The sequence below is a fragment of the Bombus fervidus genome, chromosome 2 (genome assembly GCF_041682495.2).
Source record: "Bombus fervidus isolate BK054 chromosome 2, iyBomFerv1, whole genome shotgun sequence".
NCBI lineage: Eukaryota > Metazoa > Arthropoda > Insecta > Hymenoptera > Apidae > Bombus > Bombus fervidus.
The window spans coordinates 11,351,977-11,374,734 of NC_091518.1; the positions used below are offsets into that span (position 1 = coordinate 11,351,977).

The following is a 22,758-nucleotide window of genomic DNA, read 5'->3' on the forward strand; positions in this document are numbered from 1 at the left end:
ATTACCGAGAGAATCACACGTGCACAAACGTTCGATCATGATTATCTTTACCTCGAGATCTTCCCACTTTCCAATAATAAATATCATGCTAAAGATATTCAAATCGAAGCTATTTAGATCATTAATAGACGGTCGTAAATCTCCGTAGAATCTCAGCAGGATATCGGCTTTTGTTTTTTTGATTAAATCAAATGTTCGAGTGGTCGGGCGCCAGGGTTTCTCTATTAATTCATCTCGCGTCTCTCGAGATCGGTCGAGCGATTCCTCTGAATTTTTGCTTTTCTCTGCACGCCCACGCTTCTTTCATTAATTTCCAAGCTGCGCCAGGCACAGCGTACGTCGCGCCACGTTAGCTGGTCTCGTCCACAGGCTCGAGCGGATAATTAATCGCGTATTATTATACGGTAGCTGATGGCAGTCGGTCGAGCGGCGTGTTATTGGTGTGACGGGACGCCAGCACGTTCCTAACGTGGCTCTTCTCCGTTGATATTTCGCATTCGCGTGTTCCGCAAAAATCGTATTTTATGTTCGATAATTGCACACTCTCACCCGTATAATCCCTAACGATATTGCTTATTAATTCCTGCCGCGGAGAATCGTGATAAATGTTTCGCATGCGCGTCGTCGGCGTGCACGTTCCACCGGCAATTAAAGCCGCGAACCTGCTGTGTTACTGCCTCCTCTTTGACGTCGCATGCCACGAATTTCCTGTCGTGCCAAAGGGATCCGAGCACCATGCAACAACAATGGAAGATGCAAGTCTTGCAGAAGTTGAAGTTTCGAAGCTTTAGGTAGCAACATTGAAATTTGTGTCTTTGGGACCAACATCGGGTAATGTTTAAGTCTTTGAAGTTTTAAGATTGAAACTTTAACGCTCCAAGTTCCATAAGCATCAGGAAGTGCCACGTTTTATCTGTTTTATAATGACAAACTGATCGATTGTCACCTTTGTTTAATAAAATAGCGAAGGTTCTTGTTGAAGATTCGAAAAAGCAAAACTCCTATCTCTGGTTTGTTCCCGATTTTCTATATATTATTCCGATGGGTAATATTATTTAATACATTTAATATTATTTAACATCAACGTTCGAACACAGAGTTCCACGCATCGTTCATAAACATAAACCACGACTCGGGCTTCTAAATCTTCACAGCGTTGGACGAGAGTTTTGCAAAATGGAGAATTAACCCCATGGCACAACTCGTTTCCATCGTTTTATCTGCGAATGCCTTGCAAGCGGTTCCGTCCCCCTTGAGTTAGCTAATTAATCGACGTTTATATTATTATACCGCAGAAGCGATGTGGTAGCGTTTGATTGTTACTGCAAACGACCACATGGGAACGAGATTACTGCAAAGGTTTAATATTCCACGCGTGTATTCCCTCGTAATACCGTGGACGTCCTGTCGACTACCCTTCCTTTCGTGTGTTTCTTTTCCTTATGGCCGAGGTCGATCTGTCCGATGCACCGGTACCGAAGGAGAAGACGGAGAACGGACAAGGAGAACAGTGTTTTACTCGTTTCGTTTGTTTAGTGGCTGCTTAACGACTTGATCATTCGTTAATAGGAATGTGGTAAGATTTTCAGTGTTCTCTTTGTGGCTTCATAAATGAATCCGTAGTTGACAGTCTTAACAGGAGGCGTCTTATGGAAGCGGCTGGCATCGGCGCAGATTCCTGTTCTCCCTTCTATTTCGACGACTTTTATGACAGGCTGAATATCAATTTACTTGTCACGTATCTTTATGTATGAAATTAAATACTTACGAGCGTCCCAGGAGAAATATGGTTAATTGGTTATATATTAATTGAAGAGTTCGTAACAATATTTGGATAAGAAAGGCAGCAAATACTGAAACCTTCGCTTCTTTGTGTAATTCGAACTCTAGTAGAGAGTATTACTTTCACAGACACCTATATTTAATGTAGATAAATAAAATAACAAAACTGTCCGATTGATCGCTCAATGCGCCGTGTTATTCAAGGAATATTCATGTACATCGAATGTGCTGAATAAAAGCGGCTGAAAAAGCAGGATAAATAGTAAGAAATTATGCTAGCGATTCAAGCACCGTATTACTCAAAAGTAACGAATAAACATCGAACAAGAAATGGATAAAGAATCTAGCATATAAGAGTATCAAGTATATTATTATTCTAAGGATATCTACATATCTACATCTTAAAAAGAAATTAGAAAAGAAACCACATCGTTATTATTCGGATATCTACGTTAAACATAGAAACATTTTTCTAACTTGTAAAACAACATGACTAAAATGTCGTTATCGGTGACATCTGTCATCGTTATCCTATTTAACGAAACATTATAAAATCGTAAAAAAGGAATGCCTTGTCAATTTGCTAATGAATTTGTTGGTGTATTGGTGTGCAAGAGGCCTTTGATCGGCAAACCGGCTCTCCCGTTACCAAAAGTTTGGTTCTCTCAAGGACCCGACACCTTCACGCCTCAAAAAGCCTGGTAATAAATATTCTTCTGGCCTAACGCGACAAAACGGCCGGCTGTTATAGCCTGAACAGATAAGGATTCTCACATTCGCAATCATCCTGTCGACGCGCCGCGCATCTGGGAGAAATATATCGACCAAGATTTTTGTCTCGTTGCGAGCTGCTTCACCGACGCCGGTACTAGAAGAGAAAGAAGGAAAGTGGAGAGAAAGAGGAAAAGGAAGAGAGAAAGAACCGCGCCTGTCCGCCTGTCTGAAGACGGATGATCTGTGTCGTCCTATGGCAAAAGCAAAACCGTCCCGCGTTCGCAAGAAGAAGCGGAAAACGGCCGCTTTGTCGCGAGTTCGCCGATCGCCTTCGGAATGAACGTTTAACGCGTAAAAGGCCACGCACTCGTCACCCCTCTGCGTGTATCTCGGCCGAGAGTTTTCGATATGCGCCACCGATCTCTCTAAGTCGATGGGATTTCTCTGGTTGCGAGATTCTCGATGGTCGATAGACGCGCGCGTCCGGTTCGATGGAATTCGAGCGGAGCAAACAAACGCGGACCGCCGTGGAATAAAGATACGAGCCTCCGCGAGGGATTTCCTTTTTTACCACGAACAACTATGTCGTTTCAACGTTCGGTTTTGTCAAATCGAAATTACCAGCAGCACGTAGTATGCAGTTGACCACCCGTGTCTCGCGTTTTATTCAATGAAAACGATTAATTTTTTTTCTTCCACCTTAGGAGGAAGTATTTTTATTTGCGATAATCGCGTTTATCGATTTTTACTGATTTCTATTGTTGAGAATTTTTGATCTTAATAGCCGAAATAATGGTACAGAAACACTAAATTTACGCTTAGAATTTATATTAGAATAGTTATATATTTATTTGATAAACGATGTCAAAGATATTCATCGATACACACTTGCACGCGTCTCAGCACTTTTTTCCATACCAGACTGTTAACCGACTGAACAGTTTACATTCCTTTGTTTTCGAGACGCTGCGCACACATTATGTGATATTCACATGCATATATCACTACTACGCAGCTAATCTAGTCTAGCACATAAAATTATACATATCTCAATATCTATATTCGATGGGTACTAGTAATTTTAGCTCTATAAACGACTACGTGTGTAAATAAACCGTGTACTTTCAGGTTACACGCGCGCATGAGCTACTTAGGTCATCTGAATTTTGTATAAGTTTCTCGAGTTTATTAGAATTTTATGTCACGATGCTTTGGTAATGGTAGTTATACTTTTCGAGAATTGAATGACTGATGATTAAGGCTGTCAAAATTTTCACTTCAATATGAAAAAATTCGACTTACGTGTATTCAACAGAATCTATAATCGCCTTATTCGAACAAAGATGTACATTATAGCTGGATTTTGTTTGCAATTGAAAAATTTACCGACTTTTGCAATATATGTAGCGATTAGCAGCATTCTTTCCTAGATTTTTGTACCATTTATTCGTCATCCTTGGAGAGACACGAAAAACGTACATATTTAAACCATGAACATGCCTCAGTAGTTCAAATACGAAATAATTATTAATGCGTGACATAAAAAACAGTTCATACCGGAAGAGTTAATACACAGTAGTTAAAAACGATAATATTTCAATCTGCAGTTTTTCGCGGAAGATATAAACTCGTATATCGAATTTACACGTATACGAATACACGGAACTTTATTACGAACAGTTCGATCTACTTGTCGAATGGAGGGTCTCGATAAGAGGTGGTCGGCTCGGAGCATCGGAGAGCCACCGTCACGGTCACTGGCGGCAGCTTTCGACGTACAAACTTCCGAGTTTAACGGTGAAGTTACAAACGGCTCAGTCGGTGAACGAATTTCTGGAACGCGCGGCGGCACGCTCGCGCATCATCCTCCTTTGCTGGAATTCCAGGAAAGCTCGCGCGATATGCAACACGCCCCGAAGAAGAACGTTTCGTTCGAAATCTTACTGTGCGATCAATATCGACCGACTAAAAGAGGGAACGAACGATGGAAAATGAAGGAAGAAGAAGAAGAAGATGAGGAAGAGGAAGAAGAAGAAGAAGAAGGGGAGGAGGAAATAAAAAACGAAGGAGAAGAAAATGAAGAAGATCATGGGCGCATCGGGCACGAATTATCGACGTGGTTCGATTTACTGGCTCGAACCAACCGACGCGACGTAGTCTCCGTGGTCAGTGAAAGACACGAGGGCGATCAGGGAAAAGGAAGACGCGGGAGAGGGTCAGAAAGAAACTCTGGACGCCAGCTGGAAGGGAGAACCGCGATCGTTCGATGCCATAGTGGGGCGTCAGATCGGTTGTACGCGTGGAAAATGGGACTGGTTTTTATCGAAATCGCCTGGTGCACCTCCTGCGGGAGGTATGCCTTAATGTTTAATGCAGGCCCCTATTGGAATTGCGCGTGTACCACGTATAACGAAAGCTGGCTCTTCGGATCGCGTCCTCCGCGTCGACGTCCGCGAGTCTGACATAGCTGAGGTCGCGGCATCCCAGACTCGCCCAGTATCCTGTCCACATTTCCTTGGACGTCTAGTCGCGTGACTCTCTCCGCGATATTTATTAATAGAATAATTTCGAGCGTTGCGCCTCTTGGATAAATAACGCTCCCCTTTCGCCGCCGGTTCTAGCCAAGGAGGCACGAGCGCACGCGATCGCCTCGTAGATTCTGCCCGTTGACGGCTCGCTCCAAGGAACGCAAACACCGCGACTATGTTTTGCGGATAATTCCAGGGGCACGTTGAGTTTTCAGTGGAGTTGCTTATCGTTATACACATTTATGCTTAAGAGATTAACGGCCATGGGTGATTGCGAGTTATTATTCCCTTGCTAGGTTCAATAGCAGTGACGGTTTCTTCTGGAAAATTTAAGAGAGGTTTTAGTTTCTCTCCCTCTTAGAGAAGAGAATATTTTCAAGATATTAGAAGCTTTCGAAGTAAGAACGTAATAATAGTATACTCTTTTGAAGATCGGTACAGTAAGTGTCATATAAACGAAGAAGTAGAATAGGTATAATAGTAGGACGTAGAGTAAGAGGAGTATAAGTAGAATAGGTCAACGAGGTTTACTAGGTATGTTCATAACTCAGATTTGTAACTTTGCTCAAGTAATCGTACAGCATATGACATACCAATATTGTACCATCAATTTATCTATCGTAGTATCGATGATGTTTTACCATCAAATCCATCCACATACCATCATCGTATCAATGTACTCATCTAATCAGAATCTCTAAAATTCTAACGCATACAGCACAGCCGACAGAAATTACGTCTAAAAGAAAGTAAAACGTAGCAAGCTACTACTTGATGGACGTTCGATAATGAAAGACAGCGCGATATTATACTACCAATTTATCTCTTCTACCATCTCATTTCTAACTATCCTCAAACACGCCACAATCACATCTACTTTAACCAAAAATTCTAACATGTTCGGTAGGCATAAAGCGAAAGAACGGTTAAAAGAAGAAACAAAGAGAGGAACGATTACGCGTAGCTACCCTTCCGTGGCTCGAACACGCCTTCTGCCTCCTTCTCCAGGAGGAACTCGCGCGGAACCGCTTGGAAGATCGGCCGATAACGGGTGCAGCCCCTGTGCGATGCCTTCGGAGTTGCAGAGCAATACGCGCGTCCCGCTTTATTGCGGAACGCCTCGTTAATAAAGCGGCGATCTTTTTTTAAGAACGGCGCAGCTCGCGAGCCGGCAAGCGGCGGGGCACGAGCGATCGAGGAAGCGGGAACGGGGTGACCGAATCCGGGATGCGTTCTTCGCTCGAGATCACGCCGATAACGTGTTGCATTATTAATCGATCCACTGCGGAAGAGCGATGCAGGGAGATCGATAAAATTAATTTTCTGAACCGTACGCGTGGAGGGCAACGCGAACGCTCGCACCCGAATCGCACGCGATCCTCGCGAGTCCGATCGATCACGCAACGATTTTTGGTGTTTTCGTTATTCGTACAGTCGTTGAGATTTTGTTCCGTCATGCGTGCTTAAGGTGTTACGATTAATGTTTCAGGGAAACGTGCCCCGGTAAGACGAGTTCAAGTATTGTTTTGTAAATATTTCTCAGTAGAGAGTCTTTACTTTTTGATCGATCAAATTATAATTTCATGAATTTTGTACTTTGATGTTCATACAATTACAATTCGTGTAAAACGAGGCTAATTCGTGTGAATTAAGTGTAGGCCGTGCCCAATAGGAATTATGTTTCAAATTTAAGACGATGAGTATCTTCCTTTAACTTTCGTTTAAAATGATGTTCCTTTCCGGTAACTGTTTCTAAAATGTAAGAACAGTACACGTATTTTAAACAAAATTATTAAATAAGGAAATTTGATAACAAGAATATTAACAAAAAATTCCTAATACAATGCAAACGAACGTATACGTATATCTAAACTTTCACAAACATAAAAATTCCCTTTAACTAGGCGAACACCATCACTCAAAACCTCTATTCTTTGTCTCAGCAATTAGAAAAATTCACGATACAAAATGATAAGTTTACCGGAGGCCAATAGGGACATGGACAAAGCTGAGTGCCGGTTCTGCTCCCGGTATATTCCGGATCCAGAGGGTCTCGGCGCGCAGCGGAAAAGAAGGGAGGCCATCAGCGTGGAGCGTGGTGGGGCGGGGGAGGTAGACAGGGGGATCACATACTCGTTGGCCCACTACTTGTACCCCCGCGATACGCGTTCCGCATTGATATTATTTCATTAACTTTTTGCCGGTCGCCTCGCTTGTTGGAATAGTGGTCTCGTCGGTCGGCAATCTCCTCCTACGGTTACTCCACCTTCTTCGGCCTCCCTCTGACTACTCTTCGATCTCCTGCTCCGCTTCTCGTGGTCTCTCGCCGACTGAAACAGCCGAGAGAAGCCAAGGAGCATCACCAGTATCGCTCCTCTTTCATCCTTTTGCTGGATTCGAGACCGTACACCTGCTACCACCGCCTCCTCGCTAGATGTCCCGAAACCGTTCTTCCTGTGTTTCTTTCCGTGAAGGAATCTCGGTCCGACGCGACGCGGACCCGTTCCTCTTCCATTAGCCGCTGATAATTGCCCGGACTTAATTGGGGCGTTGTGCACCGTCACGGACGAAATCGGGGAGGATGCTAACCTGGAAACTCGCAGGTTTCTTCTGGCCTTTGGGGAATCGTAGTTTTTGCCCATTTGCGAGAACTCTTTTCATTCTCGTCTTGTCTTTTTTTTTTTTTTTTTTTAGTAGGGCGTTGCATGATAGCGGATCGATAGTGGTATTTTTGGACCTGTGTTTTAGGTTTCAGTGTTATCTTTTATTTTCTTTCTGTTACATTGTCTATAGTGGTATAATGTATCGAGGGATAAATGAAATGATACAAACACCTAATTTAAGACCTTGCTTTAACGAGTTCTTGCCAAAAGTGGAATTCATTAACGTGTCTCTTTAGAGGCTTTTGACTGTACAACTATCTAGTTCGATCTACAAATAAACCACGAATCTGAAATAATCAAAAGGCAAAGTTAAAGGATAATATTATACCCGTGTCTTCTACGTTTGATCCACACAGCATATTACTAATCTTAAGCTTCGCAACCCAAGAGGTCGATGAACCAGAAAATGATTTCTACCTGCACTACCTCTTATCTCGAACGCCAAATTTCGCAAAAGACAATGACTGCGAAGAATTTCATGCGAGCGAAGATCACGCGGCGCGATTTCGTAGCTCGCGAAGTTCCAAAATTTACAGAGAAGACCATCCAGAATTCGAGCCTGCTAGGGAGTCGGCATTTCAAGCGCGTATCCGCTTCAACTCGACTGTCTGTCCTCTCGTGTGTCGCTTTCCGCTCGCGCCTCTGCCGGGATTTATGGGGATTTACACGAATTTATGTGCGTCCAGGGGACATGACGTATCCCTTTGGCCCGTTGGTCGCGCGCGCGCACTGGTACCAACACGAGGAACCAAGCGAACCAACGTTCCTGCCGGTTCGACCGGCGATCCATCATCGTAAAAAGTGTTTCTCTCCTTCTCGCGTTGCGGCACCGCTTGTGTAGATCTGGCTGGTCACGAGTCGACGGTTCGTCTGGGTCGTCGACGATCATCCGCCGATCGATCGATCGATCGTATCGCGTCGGTCAGGTCAGTACGATGTAAAAAGAATTCCACCTCGTCCTTTTCCGATCGCGAGCTTCTTTTGGCTTCGCACCGCTTCCTCGCGATTTTTACCTCACGTCCACAAGATCTTTGCTCCCTTTTAGATCGCGTCGTTTGCTTCTTAGAGAATACTTTCGAGAATTCGGAGGCAGTGTTTCCCTTATTTGGATCTCGATAATTATCATGAACTTTGGAACGAAGAAATGAAGTTGTTATTGATTACGTGGAAATACGCGTACCCGATGGGATGTTTGGGTGAAGACGATCAAAGAAGTCGAGGAGATTTAAACGTTGGATTTCATTAACAGGTAAGAAATTGTTTTTAAATGTCGGAATATCTTGTTAGAGACTGTTTTCAATGGGCAAAATGTTTATTAAGAAACTGCTTGCAATACGCAATTTCAATTTTTGATACAATTCTGCTGATCTCTTAATTTTGCAGTAATGGCAAAGTAGTGGAAACAAAATAATAGCATAATACAGACTGTGAAGCACTTGAAGGTAAAGTAACTTGATACGAGAATATCAGTGAATAAACATGATGTAGATGGATCATTTAACACATTATAGTTGTAATAGTCGCTCTTTCTATTGTCCTCTTTTTACGGTCCAATTGCATCATCAAATGAAAAAATGTCGATATCCTTTCATCGCTGATTCTCAATGATATATTTATGTATTCCGACAATATTGCTTAGAAAATTAGAAAAGAAACAATTGTAAAAATCACAATAAATTACGAGTCACACAAGTTCGTAATATTTTATAGCAGCTCTGTGAAAAATCATATCTAAGAAGGTAAATGTAAAATTTGATTGAAATCGATGTCTTAACGTTCTTTCCGACTCAACCAAATTTTTCCTGCTGTCATCAGAAGTTTTTACACGCTGCAGCGAATTCGCGGATTTATTGTTACGATCGTAAAACTGTCAGCCGATTCGCCTACGGGTAAATCACTCGAGGCGATGATCGAAGAAGAGAGAAGAGGAAAGAGATCTATCGGCGGCAACCGTGGCCCTTGAACGCGTGTCTCGTAAAACAGCCACCATCGAATGCTAATGGCGGGTAGCGTGGTTTTTATAGGGTCGATAATTTGGCCGAGGTCGAAGGTCGAAAACTCGCTACGAGGATATACGAAGTGTGAAATATATTTAAACAACCCTCGTGACCGGTACTCGCTGCTGCCGATTATTTATTTCCCTTGCTTCCTCTATCTTTTCTTCTTGAAAATATTCCCGAGAAATTTATTTTCACCAGCGAGGAAAATCTCGTTATTAATTCAACGAACGATTCTCTCTGAGTCGATGGACAAGACGATCGTATTATATTCTCACGTTCTTGAAACCTACTTCGGCACTGAGAAGAAGACTTCTCGTGATAGCGCCGTGGAAACGACACAATTGATTGTGGAATCTGTGGATTGGTAACCGTAATTCGTTTAGATAGCGAGATCCGGTTGGTTATAGTTTGAAGAGGGTTCTTAAAGACCTTAACTTTCGGAGACCGTTTTTGGATAACGGAGAGGTTTTGGACAACGGGAAGTCGACCGGCTCGAAATACGTAATCAGCTGTTCCGAAACGCACATCCGCTCATCCGGTGGAGCGTGCGAACTTTTTCGCAGAAACGAGGCCGATGCTTCGAACAGGCAACGGTAGAATCCGTATTATCGATCTATTTGATACGACTCGCAAATATCGTATATTTTATCTCACGTTAGATTAACTTTCCATCAATTTCAAGCATAAGTTGATAAGACAAAAGATCTCTAAAAATCTTCGCAACTGCCCAAGTTTCGAATTCTTCAATGTGGCGCAGAAATTTCCAAATTTAACAAAGAATCAAAAGTATGGTTGTATTCAGCTAAACTAAGTACGATTCGGCACATTATCTGGCCGATCGTCGAAAGAGGTATATTTCTGGGAAATTCTGAACTTCTGTTTTCTGCATTGTAGTGTAGGATATTGTTTATTTTTATTGATAGAATAACGAGTGGATGAATTTATAATAATGAAATATATTGAAATAAATAAAGGTATAAGTATAGTGTATGCTGATCTCACTCTTACAATGTTACAATACAGTAGAAGACACTATGATAGGGTTCATATATTTATAGCAAAGGACATTACCAAAAAGTTTACCTTGTAGCTCTAGCTGAAGGCTACAAGAAACAGCAATAGAAATCTACTTATAGCTCTTTTGTTTCTAGACCTTGTAACCCAAAGCATAATTTATATTCAAGGGCACAATAATATGGACCTCTTCTTATTTCGAATTTTTTCTTTCACTAAATTCTATTCTCTTCGTAACAGCGGTCTCCGGGTCACAGATATACAAAAGTAAAGATGTAGAGTTTTTCTTGAAGTAATTTGACATACTGAAAGCTCACTGCACGTAGTGAATTTCAAGAACTGGCAGGAATCGAGCGTCAACCAACCAACGAAGTAAAATGCCAGTCTAACTGTTGCAAGTGGAAGTGGACAGAAAGTAACAGACAACTCCTACTTAATATTTAGTCTGCCTTAAATTCGGTAGAAACTGAGGTACGCGGCGGACGCAGTAGAAAAAGAAACGAAAGAGCAGACCTTCAAGACGAGCGTGTGCAGCGGCACGGCGCAGCGCGGCGTGAAGGAATTCGCGACGAGGAAGAGGTCGCGAGTCGAGGGCAGCCCGGAAACGCGATATATCCCGACGGCTGTCTCTCTTGGTTCTCGCTTGATATCGGCCTGGGCCACCAATATGCGGCCTTTCCGGCTCGCGGGAACTTTGCGAAACTGCGCAAGCACGCCGCGCAATTTGATTCGGGGTGGCCCGGCTCTTTTCTCTTGGACTTACCAACATACGTACGCTTCTCGTAACGGTACGCTCTTGAACCTCGGGCCGAGGTAATTGGGTCCGTCTACAGCCACTTCCGGTTCAGCCGCTCGCTCAGAATCGGTACTTCATCAGGTACAAGAATCACGTCCACCGATACTCTTTCTTCCGCTACCTGGAAACGTAATATTGATGCAACAGGTTGATGATAATAATTTGGACGATATATTGATTGTCTCGAGTATTTTTTTATGATTGATTTATTTGATTATATTCAGTGTATTATACAATTTGGTAAGATTCGAAGAGAATTATTTATTACGTAGGTACTTTCACAAAATGATACGTAATTGGTTATGGTATGTATTTTAATTTGAACATTTATTATGGAAGAATTTGAAGAATGTATTGTGTGTGTTATGCGAAATTTTTGGAAATTTCATTAACAGTATATATAATGAGACACGACTATCGCGGTTACACTGGTAAAATTTGAAATCAATTCGATGTATTTAACTTGATAATTTTATTCGATCGCGCTCATGCGTTGCTGTATGCGTTATTACTTTACGTGGACGAGATACTTTTTAATCTGTTACGTGGAGACGCAATTGATCTGGAAATAAACGAAGCAGGATCGATTAACTTGCAAGGTAAAATTAATTCGGCCATTCGGACACAGATATTAATCTGTTAAAATTGCATTAAAAAAAAAATCGATATTATTTATAGCGTAGTAATTTGTCGGAGCGCGATTATCGAGGTTTTGTGTATGTCCTGATTTCAATCAAAGGGAAAGGAGAGGAGTCGAAGTAATAAAAAGCATATTTCAATGCCCCACTATTTCCGTATGTAAATATTCAATAATTTCTGAAACTTTTGGCAATAAAAATCGCATTTCGGGGACTAATATATTTTATACTTCAAAACGTATTTCTACTAATTTTATCACTTTTATACTTATTTTATACTTCATACATTTCGTAATCTTATTTCGTCCCATTTTTTCTTATAATTTACGTTTATACGCAGAAAAAATAAACAGTTCGTACTCTAACGAATTTTAAAGCATATCTACAAATCTACCAGTAATCAGAAACTCTTATTTATTCAAAACGGTAAAATCAACGTTTCATTTGCATATTAACCTTCTGGAGTAATCGAACGATTGTTTCTCCCATCTTTATTACCGTAACACAGAAGTACCGTTGAACGTGTCTCAACATTCACGACGATACACAAGCGATTTATACAACCAATAAATGAGACACGAGGAGATACAGAGGAGAAACACGTGTAAGACACGAACCGTGTACGATTCGATCGATCATTACGAATGAAAACGCAATGGTAACAGGTCAATTATATGGTATCAGGGCTTCTAGTATCTCTTATCGAAAGGATCGTTCGTTTGGCCATTTGTCGTCGGTCGATCCCGAGGCGGGTGTCCCGAAAAGGCGTTACACCGTGTCGCGTTTCAATCTCCCCTCGGATCTGAGAGAAGGAAGGATCCCGCGCGTGCATGTCTGGTATCTACAAATGGCAGAACAGTATCGTACGATCGATTCCTATAGCGGATCGTGCATGCTCGATTCTTCGAAGAACGGCCGCGACTACGTTTTCTCCCTCGCTTTCCACCAGCTGTGCGCCTCACCCAGTTGGCTAAGAGAGCGAGGGAAAAATCGTCGACACAATGCCGGTGCTTCCCGGAAGGTTGCCAATGCCCGTAAGCATCGCATTAGAAAAATTGGCGGACATTGTTGTGACCGGTCATGCCGCTTCTAGGAATGCGTGTCTCGCAAATTGCCGACCTGTTGTCCGCGCACTGTCTCCCCGCCGACTATTCCTCGCCTTTTGTGCTGTCCTCTCCGTGGGATTCGATGGCCTTTTCTTCTTTAAACGGAGATGTGTATGGTATTTAAGTTGGGGAATTCCATATTTTTTTATATCGTATAAATTGGAACTATAGTAAGCGAAGAAATGGTAAATGTAAGAAAAGAACACAGCGCGGACAAACAAACTGTGTACGTAAATAAATAACGTTAAGACGTGAACAAACAAACTTGATATATCAATAAATATAACAACTATGTAACTATCTAAAACATTCCTTTTGTACCACTACCAACTTTTACATACAATGAAACGATACTCTATCATAATCCAAAATACATCCAGTACCAAGTACCGAACCATCCTAGAATCTACTAAAACTGACGAAACAATTTTCGAAGAAACATTACAAAATATCCCTTCACATTTTTACCAACGTTATAAAGAAATTCTTTCAAATTCTCGACACTAAGTCATAGGTATCGTCAAGTTCTTACTTTGCTTATTCCCTCCAATTGTCAATAGCAAGAAGCCCATATGTAACCTACTCAGTTGCTTCAGAGAACTGAGAAATAGAGAAATAGATTCGTTCGTGAGAAAAAGTTGCAGCCATCCAGTTTCCAGGAAGAAATTAATGAAACACATCGAACAACGTTGCGTAGCGGTTACAGCTTATCGTAAGGCTCATTACTTGGCCGGGGAACGAGCACGAGGACCGACCGGCGCGCCTATTAGATCTGTCGCGTATCTCTTCCGGCGAGCTAATAGACCGTCGAAGGTCGATTCCTGTCCGATTTCGCTGCCAATCAGCTCGCGGACCGAACGGTTCGTCGGTTGACACGACCAGGACGCCGGTGTCCGGTACGATGCTCGTCGTCGAGTGCGCGCGGATCGTAAATCGACGAGAGACAAGAGTGTCGCGGCGAGGTAGAGTCTTGCTCGTCAGCCAATCAACGGGACGAGCACCTCCGATAAGCGATAAATCACGCGGCTTTCGTTCCAACCGTTCCAGCCTGGAACCACGCGTGTTCCTCCAAGTGTTCTCCGCAATTAGTGTCAGCCCCCCTTCTGATCGATCGTTCCGCCGCGGATTCTTCGCGAACGACACACGGCCCTCCCTCCACGACTTCAACGACGCGACGGCATCCTGACCCACGCCAACGCCGCACCTCTGACGACTCTGTTCCTCGAACTCTTTACGATCGGTCATTTCTACGATCGCGAGCAGGACACCTGCAAACGTGTCCCGGCTTCTTCTCCCCGTTTCGGCAGATTCAAACTATTGCATCGCCTCGGTATGGAATCTTGAATGTTCTTCAAAGTTCTTGCGATTCAAAAAGTACACGACTGGCAGCGAAGGTTAAACGTTTTTCGGATGTTATTGCAGATTCGACAACATTATTAATATTTTTTACTGGTATTGTGTGTAGAACTTTATCGATAATAAAGTAATGACGTTTAGAAATAAGAATAGGGTATAATAAATAATAATAGGCGATAATAAAGTAGAGAGGTAGGAAATGTGGATATTGTATTTTAATATCTTTGTTCAACGTACATCGATGTATGCCGACAAAGACCAGGTATTTCAAGTTTTCCTTGCACCCTTACGATATTTAACTGGTGCATCAAGTTATACGTGGATATAATAGGTATACTTTATTATTATTTGCTTGCTTCGGTGACTGGAAAGTAAGCCTCGTTAACTTCATAGAAATTGATAACTTGATTTTTGACAAACTAAACACTGATCATGCATGCTGATATTAGAAAACTCAAAGTTAAAAGAATATAGAGCTATTCGGTTTCACTGCTGGGAAACTTATTTGAATATGCCATATGTTTCCATTCTCGACAAGTTTACGATAAAAATTAAATTAATGCACGAGGTGAAACGTCGCGGCAATAATTTACACCTTTCCCTTATAATCCCTGCAAAATTCTCGAGAGCGACGCACGCACTCGTTCACATCAGAACAGCGGCAATTGCTCTCGGGTTTCAATATCGATCTAACGATACACGATGTTTTACACTTTTATATTTTCCATGCTTTCCTTCTCCTCTATTACAACTTACATAACGCGATATGAAACATGGCCCAGTTGAAATATGCTCCCGGCGCTTGTTTCTATTTACTCACTACATTCGGTACAGTAATAGAATCACGTAGTCCGTTCACCGATAAAGCAATTTTGTAACGTGAAACGAAAGAGATCGATCTAACGGGCGGTCGAATAATTAAGGGAGCAGATCGATTGGGAAATCGATACGTCTAATGCAGAGACGAATCTCAAACGGTGACTATGCCGCCTAATTCCATATGAGGCAATTCACGATCGACAATATATCTGTGGAACGCGATGTATCCATCATGATCCTATCCATTACGCGGTCGCCCCGTCACAAACCATCCGTCTTGATCTATCGCGAACCGATCCAATAGAATTAGAAACCATAAACTGGAACCCAGGCCTGGCCTCTAATCGTGGACCTGTCTTCGATAAAATATCACTGAGATCCCCTGGCTAGGCGTATTATTGATTCAACGACCGCCTGTAAATCTCCAGGCACACGACGAAATTAAGTCATCGTTTGATAAATCGTATCGGTTCGCCGCGTCTTATTTTCGGGCCAGAAGGCCCGACGTTCGAATCAATTACACACGAATCTGTAACATTAATTTCTTGTGACGCTGTTGGGTGTAAGTACCTGCACTCTACCGATTTTCGTGTCACTGCATCCTTTATATATGTATTTTTACTTTCCTTTTTATCCTTCGAATATTTTATCACTTATCCCTACAATATTCTGTAATCAGCCATAATCCATACTTCGTGAATTCAGCTTCGAATTGATTTACGTAGACTACGAAAGTATATCTATTCTATATGACTTATCCTTATTATTCTTGAATCTTCATAATTCTCAAAAATTGATCTAGCGTTAAATTTCTACACATTTCCGAAAACTGAATCTGCGTTGATATGTGTGGTATAAACAAAGTTAGAAGTTTCCGACTATTTAATTTCATTTACGAAGATTCGAAAGTGTAACTGTACAGCCGTAACGGTCATCAGGTGGGATTCATTTCCGTTGGTTTACGGTTCTCATCGGAGGAAACGTTCTTCGAATAGCTTCACGAACCAATGCAATCCGTCGTTCGCGACAAGATTGTCAGACTTGCTGCTGTTTACTCATGAAGAAAGATGACACGATTCGACGGAAAGCTACCGTTGATCTAGTAGGAGGAAAGAAGCGTGACGACCATTAGAATTCCATCCCGATGAGAAGAACGTTTGAAATCATCAAAGTGTGCTTTTACGAGCACGCGTGCTCGTTTTCAACATCGCTTTGATTTTTATACTCATTCCTGTATGTTGTTTTTTAATGATTATCTTGAAGCTTACCATATTATCATTATATCAACGACATGTCAGTCCATCAATTCTATACGACTTCTTCGTGGTTTATACAATAGAGTTATTCACAATATCAATCGTCTAATTGTCTCTAGCAATTCCTTAAAAAGAAATCAGAAAATGTAGTAGAGAATTTGACAAGGCACATCTGTCCATATTAGTATGTTAATTTAAATGCTACTCGAACGTACCATTTTCTCATTGCCTATATTGTAGCAAGCAAAACGACGAATAAAAACATCAAGAGCGAACAAAACAAATCAATAATAGGCAAATATCATCTTCTAATCTGAGATTTCACTAATAGCTACATAACATGACAATTACACAAAATTCGATAAATCGCCGCTTGATAAAAAGAGAACAAATCAAGACTGGCTCATCTTCGTCGACGATCGATTATCTCATCTAAATCCCTCAAAACTCTACGTAGAAAACTGCGAAACCAAGTTCGACGATCCGATATCGCATGCAATGGCTCTATGAAATCCATCGTTTTTCACTTTTTCCCCTATTTTTCTTTTTTTTTTTTTCTCTCTCATTCCTTTTCTGCCCATTTCGCAAACGTACGGACGCGAAGGAAGACCTTTTTCTCTGCCGCGGGCGCAATATCTCGACGTATTACGAATTACGAAGGAACCCGATGCCCAACTGGAGCTCCTCATGCCACTCCCACCATATAATCAGGCTTCTTGGCCCGCCACTGCTGGATGATGGCTTGCGTTCTCTTTCTGCCTCTTTCTTGCCCCCCCCCCCCACCCCTGAACTCCCCCAACCGCCCCGCGCGAACCCCTGTTTTTCTTTACGTCGTTTCCTTTCCTTTCGCGGCCACCTCGACCTTCTCTTTTCTCTTCAGTGTGTACATCTTCACGCGCGGTAACCAATAAAAACGGTTTCGGTAATGAGCGGTTGCTCGCATCTCCTGTTCGGGGCCCTTCGCCTCGAATGCTTTTACGCCCCTGAACGTAGAACCCTCCGGGCCATGCCGTGCGCGATCCCGCCGCTGGCTTCGATAATTTCCGGCTCCCGAAAGTGAAATTCGCTGACAGCGTCGATGGATGTTCTGCCGAACCTGTGCTCTTTCAACGTCGCGTTTCTTCCATGAGTGTCTTGGTTCAGTTTTGCGTCTGCTTCGAAGGTTATCCTGAGGTACGGTTTGAGTCACCTGAGCTTCGAGATCTTGAAATTTAATCTTCAACTTTGCACGCAATATCAGCGTTTAACATGGTAACGATAGAACGAGAAAATGCCATGCAAATACTTTAGTTCGAAGGAAAAATATAAAAAGAAAACGAGGAAATAATTCGAATAACCCAGTGAAAGGGTTATTCTGATCAATGAGAAGATATTATATAAGAACTAACGAAATGAATGATAACTTGCACAAATAAATATACACACGCTGTTGTTGAACTACGTATGTAATTACAAGTGAAAACATAAGTCATTTAGTTGAACAAACCTTTCTCCACTTAATTATTACGGCGTAATGTATCCTTCATTTACTTTTTTTAGATATTTCTAAAAGATGATAGCTTTCTGTCGTTTATTTTTTGTTAATTTTCTAGCTGAAGAGACTAAGACAGACGATTGAAAATTATTCAATCGTAAGTTTGAACTTGTTTGAAGTTGTCAGGATAATAAAGTTACATTCCTCGATACGTCTGATTATACAGTTCCTCGGTTGTAGTATTAACGACACGTTAAACATAAACAATGAATCTACGCGAAGCATTATAGAACAAACCAACGCTACGCTAACTGCAATTAATATCATAGCAATGCGAACGAGGGCAAATACTTAACCCCAAAGTGAAATAAAAACACATAGTCTGATAATGCGTGGTTAGCTAAATACTTTCTAAATTTAAAAATTGTTTCCGCGCGTAAAGTAGTATATATAGCCTATCGTGCTATTGCCCTGCAGCCTTTAAATGATTATTTCATAATACTACACTCTGACCGGGCTGTGTAAACGCTTCTGAACGTAACGATGCAAACAGGAGAGTGAGTGAGGAATGCGAACGAAATAATCTTCTTTCTTCTTACAAGATTCAACGTAAGTATCATGCATGAACGGATAAAAAACACGTTTACTGCCTCTGCTACAGTCATTCGACGAAGACCTATATATCTCGCATTTATTACAAGCCTAGTCCCAAAGAACCAGCTTGGAAATCGTTGCAATTCAAATTGAGTCGGGTAATCTCAATTTTCTGATCTAGTAAACGATTAATTGAAAAGTCAAACGGCTTTAACCACGTTCATGTTAGGTGGAGCATGAGCCAATGAGTAATAACTCGACGCGAACGTAAGATAGATTGCCTTAAAAACACGAGCGCCGCACTCGACTGAGCAATATTTTCTGTTGGCCGCGGTCCGCTCGCCGTTTAAACCGAACGGTTTTAACAAATAGACTGTCAGACGAAAATTCAACGATGCTTCAACCATGACCGTAACGATTTTTCTACGCCTTCCGCTTTGTTTGACGTTAAAATTGAGTTTCTGAACGGTACAACTTTTTATCGACCCCTTGACCGGATACCGGCAAGCCGCATATTACGTATCTGACAAAGTAACGTTCAAGTCGATCCAGAAATCGAGTACCTTTACCAATGGCAGATAATTACAATTGTAAGGGTTAAATTGCAATCTTTTTTACAACGATTAATTGTAGAAAGAATTGCTTCGTATTAAAGGGATATTAAAACTGAGGAAAATTTCATCGAGTACAACAAGCTCCAACCTCACCTTGTAATACTACGAAGGACGAATACACAACCAGCTAAGATTTTGGACGATTTAGCTCGATATCCTTTCGAAATATTTCCGTCGAACGAAGAAAAACAATAAAATTTTAAAAAGCCTATTAGGAAAGAAAATGTCACACGTGATATTTCCAAGTAACAGTAGTACATTAGTGAAATACATCTTAGGTAAAAAAAAAAAGGCAAGCGCGTATAAGAAGTTATGCATTGAACCATGTTCTACTTAAAAGGCGCTTAAAGTATAGAAATAAACATTTCCCAGAACATCAGACTAAAAAGAATAGAGAGAGAGAGAAAGAGAGAAGGGGGGAGGGGGAGAGTAAGAGAACAAGATACGTTCCGTGACTCGTCTGAGGTGCACGAGGTTCATCGTGGATGGGCACAGCTCCTCGGAAGGAATATCGCGGGCGTATCACGATTCACGTATTATGGACGCAGTAATCCGATCCGGCCGGATTACCGGTGGAATCCACGGGAGGACGAGGTTTGACGTATCGCGCTGTACAAGGGAAAAATATCGTCCGCCTCCACAGAGCCGGTATCGAATGCTCCGATGCGGCTGTCCCGAAACACCTTACGGTTCTCGAATTACCGCCCTCGGGCCTTCTTAAGTACCCCAGAATCGAGTCCACGGAATGTCAATAAAAACAACGGGGCCACCGCAAGAAATTTCGGCAGAGGTTGTGATGCAACCCATCATGCACGTTCCGCTTTGTACATATTTGGGATAAAGGTATGTTATCGAGGGGAAAGGATTTTTGACGTATGATTTAACAGAGACCAGACGATGGTTCTGCGAAATGACAATTAGAGTACAGTGGAATTTCACTTAGATGAACTCGATTTAATTGCATCAAATATTAGCGCTCCGATAGACTGTGGTTACCTGGAATAAGGGTGAACGATCACGAAACGATTCACAAAAGAATATGATTTAACGATGACAAAAGTATAAGGTACTTTTAAGAAATTAGAGTTCGAATATAGGGGAATTTTCGTTATTCTGCTGATCAAAAGATTGGAATTCTTATTATCTGAATGAGAAATTATAGTTTGTTGTTGGACAAGTTCGAATAGATAAACTAACTAACTACTACAGAACTAAAAGTGTACTGTAAATAGAAGAAATACGAAAGCAGAATAAGGTTGTATAGAAAATAATGTGCCGTTGACGAGTACGCTATTCAATGGTACAGGCTATGCTAATCAAAATATACCACACAAACGTTACACGATTATTTTACAAAGAAGCATAAAAATTTTTTTGCTAAATACATGACCCTTAGAGGACCCAGAAACGAGTCGTCGTATAATCATCATCACGTATTCCGTATACATTAAACATGATACCGGATGCTCATAATGGACAATTAACCTCGGTAGAAAACACCAATGTCAAAAAACTTGTATTCTAACACAACGTTAAATAATTATCAATTAATCGAAGAAATACGTTAACACGTAAATATGATAGTAAAGAATGAATTCAACCTTGCCAAGCCACATAGAAGCACTTGCAAATGAACGCTATTGCCTAGCAAATAGAAATGAATTTTGACGCTCGTTGGTATACATGCTGACGTGTATTTGAAACGAAATGCAATAAGGCAGACAGTGGAACATTCGAATCGAACGATCTGTCGGGAGTTTACATTGGTTGTATGCTAATCTAATCCCGATAGAAGCCACAAAGTTACTATCGTCCTACGCTTGACGCTGGGTCATTGAATTCCATGGTGTTTCTTCATTATCTCATTGAATACTAACAGCTTGACGGTGTTTCCTCATCGGCCGTTCTTCCGCCTCCTTTGCATACGCCATAGACGATCGTGGATCGTAATAGCCTCTCTGTATTTACTCGTTAATTCTTCATATGCAAAGCGTGCCACACCTTGGAAAAATCGTCGCGAAAGGTCAGGAACTGGCCCGGAACGACTTTCCGTTGTCGCGATTCAACTCGTGGAAATCGAACGATCATTTGCATACGAAGTGACCTCGTGACTGGCAAGAGTATAATACCGCTCGACGAATTATGTTGAAAATCAATGAATTCGTAATTAAGTGCGTGCGAAGGTTGATTGTTTCGTTCTTATATAAGGTACTATAAAAAGCCTGACTTATGCTTTTGTGTCCTTTTACTATCGAGTTGATGCAGATATTAACTTGTGTATTGATATGCTATAATTCAATTAAACGGTAAAAGATCAAATCATTCCAGCCGCGAGTGAAGTAGTTAAATCATTAGATCGTTCAACTCTGGAATCAAATATACTTTTTACAAACATACTTCATCCATAACTTATACCACGTATTACGATCTACGTGTAAAATAAGCTCTGCGTGTAAAATAGGCTACCTAAAATAGGCTTATAATTAATACAATAACCCATTAACAATGAAGTTATGTTTTCCAACAATATTATGTAATTTTTATTATTTTTATTTTTTTATTATACGATACTCGATAAATTTACTCAGAAAATATTCTTAAAAATCAACTACACCTATATATGTATATCTTTTTATTCAAATAAATGCCTATTTAGAGAATCTATGAAAACCAAAATTTCTTTTCACAATCCTCAAAATGAGCTCATGGCGTCTAATACATCGATAGGTTAAATGTGACATTAACATCGGAAAATTCGTCAAAATTCACGGTAAATTTTTTCACGGAAGATATCGATTCGTTCTCAAACGGTCCGCGACAAACAAAGGGTTCGTCTATCGCGGGAAGAATGACATCGTTGCACGAAGAACACGTGAGTTTCGTACGTGTTCGTGTAATTCGTGACCAACCGTTACAAGGCCTTCCGTTGGACTCGGATCGTAGACTGTTACAACTATGTACAGAGGATGCACCGGCATTCGACCCCGAGAGATGCACTCGGTTGCACGCGAGGGACGATAGTTTCTCAGGTGACTGTGGCTCCCGGGAATTCATTCATGCACGGTCGGGGCCGCTACTGCCGGCTTTGCATACACGTCAATGGGATACCAGCTTCCGATGGATTTCACGCTCTCCGTCTTTATTTCGTGCAATTTACGGTTTTCCTTGAGAACTAAATATTATTGCGTGCCGAGAACGCAATTTAATCTTTCTAACTATGAATAATAATTAATTTTAAATTAATTAATTTTAAATTCTTTAAATACAATTTCGACCTCTATTTGTAACTTAGATCGAACATATCGAGTAAACCCTGTATCGTATATTTGTTAATCATTTATTATTTTAATTGTCTAAATAAAAGAATATTAAGCACGATAGACGCTACAAATGATTATAGGATA

The 22,758-nt window shown here is 41.3% G+C and overlaps 1 protein-coding gene and 1 long non-coding RNA gene across 2 annotated transcripts in view; both read right to left on the reverse strand.

Annotated features, from left to right (window-relative positions):
- Positions 1 to 22,758, reverse strand: part of LOC139997837 (coiled-coil domain-containing protein 102A) — a 331,009-nt gene that overhangs the window by 142,774 nt on the left and 165,477 nt on the right. The window lies entirely within an intron of this gene.
- Positions 11,439 to 22,758, reverse strand: part of LOC139998269 (uncharacterized) — a 67,279-nt gene continuing 55,959 nt past the window's right edge. Inside the window, exon 3 of the long non-coding RNA XR_011803215.1 lies at positions 11,439 to 11,618. This is a non-coding gene — a long non-coding RNA (uncharacterized lncRNA). The remainder of the gene's footprint in view (positions 11,619 to 22,758) is intronic.